The 2,535-nt window shown below is 40.5% G+C and overlaps 1 non-coding gene across 1 annotated transcript; it reads right to left on the bottom strand.

Annotated features, from left to right (window-relative positions):
- On the bottom strand, positions 1-73 carry TRNAM-CAU (transfer RNA methionine (anticodon CAU)). Its single transcript has one exon. It is a non-coding gene; the product is annotated as a tRNA-Met (tRNA).
- Positions 74-2,535: the final 2,462 nt, after the last annotated feature.

The following is a 2,535-nucleotide window of genomic DNA, read 5'->3' on the forward strand; positions in this document are numbered from 1 at the left end:
TGCCCTCTCTGAGACTCGAACTCAGGACCTTCAGATTATGAGACTGACGCGCTGCCCACTGCGCTAAGAAGGCGGTGAGAACTTGCTTCTGGTTAGATTTTAAATGAATCACGGAATTTTTGGAATTTCTGGTGTACCTACTAAAAAACTGACCTGTGGCCAGTATTTTCTTTATTCCCTATTGATCTAGATCGTCTTCTCTTCAGAGATGCCGATCTTTTACCGTCCACAGCCTCTTTTGTTGCAGAAGTAGACTCACTAAATAGTATGTCCATGGTCCATACCTACCTGTCAATTTGACTACATTCCCACTGATGTCTCCGGAGATATTACCCTTGAAATATCACAAACTGATTTTTAAAGTCTCCATGCTTTCTCTACCTGTATACAACCACAAATTCTATTAAAGACTTTATCCATATAAGAAAACCTGGATGGTTCTATGGGTAGAGTGTGTGATCTTGAGATTTTTGAGTTCAAACACCATGTTAGGGGGTAGATTGCACTTGTTAAAAGACTTTTATACACATAATTTCATTTAGTCCCAATTTAATTTCTTGGTCATAAATCTATATATCATTATCCTGGTAAAAGTGAGGCTCTGCAGAATTAACCCCACAGCTGCTAAGTGGCAAAGCCAGACCTTTAAAGCAGATTCTGATTCCAAAAAGCATGCTTTCTCCACTTTAGATCATATTCTCTCCACCATTTTTACCCACATCACTGCATTCATTCAATTAAGCAAATATTTATACAATTATGGATTCTCCAGTCCATTCAACCAACATTAATTCGCTTGAGGACTCAGTTCAAAACTTCCAAGGCAAGCTTGGTCTCTTGTCCTTCAAATCGCCATATTTTAGAACATCAGTTCTCAAAGTGTGGTGAACAGATCCATGGAGATCCTGAGACATTTTCAATGTCTGTGAAGCCAAACTTATTTACATAATAATATCAAGGCTTTTATTTGTTATGAAAAAGGCTGATGGTGCAAAAACAGTAGATAAAACTGCTGGTTCCTCTTATGGATCAAGGCAGTATATCAAGAGGTACTCACCCTCATTGTGTTCATAGGGGTCACATATAGGGCTGGGGCGGGGGTGGTTGTTGGTTTATTTGAGAATATCCTTGATGATGCAGTAACAAAAAAAATCACTTTATTAGCTCTTACCCTTAAGTACATGTCTTTTTAATAATCCATATGAATAAATGTTAAGTGCAGAAAAAGCACTTCAGTTGTGTATAAAAATAGGATGATTGGGATCCCTGGGTGGCACAGCGGTTTGGCGCCTGCCTTTGGCCCAGGGCCCGATCCTGGAGACTCGGGATCGAATCCCACGTCAGGCTCCCGGTGCATGGAGCCTGCTTCTCCCTCTGCCTATGTCTCTCTCTCTCTCTAGTGATAGAGAGATATGATATGTGTGTGACTATCATAAATAAATAAAAATTAAAAAAAAAAATAGGATGATTGTCTAAGAAAAGTGTTTGGATGACTTTTGACTTGCAAACTGATCTAGATGTTTTGTTTTCATGGAACATCATTTTTTTTTTTTTTTTTTTTAATGATAGTCACAGAGAGAGAGAGAGGGGCAGAGACACAGGCAGAGGGAGAAGGCAGGCTTCATGCACCGGGAGCCTGATGTGGGATTCGATCCGGGGTCTCCAGGATCGCGCCCTGGGCCAAAGGCCGGCGCCAAACCGCTGCACCACCCAGGGATCCCGAACATCATTTTTATTTGAAAGCACAAATAGGCAAAACTATGATATATTCAGAGATTTTTCTCAAAAATCAAAGAAATCTGTCTAAAAAACAATTCAAAGAAAATAATTGAGAGGATTTGTTTACAATGATGAATTATTAGCTTTCAAGTGAAAATTAGCAGTTAGGAGACTTCATGAACTTGCAGCTTTGCAATACTTAGAGATATTTGCTTTTTTATTTTTTTTTTATTTGTTTATGATAGTCACAGAGAGAGAGAGAGAGGCAGAGACACAGGCAGAGGGAGAAGCAGGCTCCATGCACTGGGAGCCTGATGTGGGACTCGATCCCGGGTCTCCAGGATCGCGCCCTGGGCCAAAGGCAGGCGCCAAACCGCTGTGCCACCCAGGGATCCCCATATTTCCTTTTTTAAAAAAGATTTTATTTATTTTTTTTTTTATTTGAGAGTGAGTGAGTGAGTGAGAGAGCACAAGCAGGAGGAGAGGGAGAAGCAGGCTCCCTACTGAGCAGGGAGCCCCATGCCAACTTAATCTCAGGACCCTGGGATCATAACCTTAGCCAAAGGCAAACACCCAACAGAGCCACCCAGGTGTCCCTAATACTTAGAGATATTTCTGATGAGATATATTCTGATGAGATTGGTGATGGTATTAATGAATGTTTTTTTCTGTTTGTTTGACATTATATACTGAAATGTTTCAGTATTTGGAAAAGCTGAATACCTCCGTGGACCAATATGCCAACCTATTTACCAAACGCACATGGGTTAAAAGATCCATTCAAACTTAATGATAAGGCTTCAGATTCCACATTAC

Source organism: Vulpes vulpes, chromosome 12 (genome assembly GCF_048418805.1).
Source record: "Vulpes vulpes isolate BD-2025 chromosome 12, VulVul3, whole genome shotgun sequence".
NCBI lineage: Eukaryota > Metazoa > Chordata > Mammalia > Carnivora > Canidae > Vulpes > Vulpes vulpes.